Source organism: Pygoscelis adeliae, unplaced genomic scaffold (genome assembly GCF_000699105.1).
Source record: "Pygoscelis adeliae isolate BGI_AS28 unplaced genomic scaffold, ASM69910v1 Scaffold591, whole genome shotgun sequence".
NCBI lineage: Eukaryota > Metazoa > Chordata > Aves > Sphenisciformes > Spheniscidae > Pygoscelis > Pygoscelis adeliae.
In genome coordinates, this window is record NW_008824069.1 from 41926 (window position 1) to 42775 (window position 850).

Consider the following 850-nt stretch of genomic DNA (forward strand, 5'->3'; position numbering starts at 1 on the left):
CACACGGGGCACGCGCGCCCGCCACGGCCTTGCACACGCGCGGGGCTCGCGCGCACCCCCCACGCACGGTCTGCGTGCATGCATAGGTCCCGCACGCGGGCCGTCCTGCACGCTCATAGCTGTGCACACGTGCACCCGTGTCCATGCACAGGGCTGTGCACACGCACAGGTCCCACACACGGGAACAGGTACCTGCAATGCCTTCTTGTACGCACGTGCAACATTTGCACACATCGGCACATACACAGAGGTAGGCACACGTGCGTGCACCTGTGCATGAGTACACAGGGCACAGGCAGCAGGTATGCGCACAGATACCCCTGCACACACGCATCTGTGTACGCTTGTACACAGAAGCACGCAGACATGCATTTGTGCATGTGTAAACAGACAGACATGCACACACCCTGCATGCACAGCGCACACCTGTGTGCTGAGCACAAACACAGCACATGCACACGCAGGATGTACAACCACTGGCCAACACTCCTAATGCCCAGCCTGGCCCCGCTGAGGCAGCCCGGGGACCAAGGTCCTAGCACCTCCCATGGCCCCATCTGGGAGAGGCCAGAGCTCCCTGTGCAGGTGTGCCGGGGCAGCCGAGGGGAGGGAGTGGGCAGGCGTGGGATATCTCCGGCTGACACCTCGCAGCTGGGCAGCGCGGGCTCAGCATCTCGCGTAGCCCAGACACCGCTGGGGATCCGGACGGAGCCTGCGTCAGTGCCCCGGGCGTCGCTGAGCAGAGACCACCCTCCCCAGCACTGGAACCGCCACCCAACAGGAGCAAACCCATCTCCCTCAAGAGACCAGTAGCAAGGATGAAAGGAGCTGGTGGCTTCAGCGAGCCTTT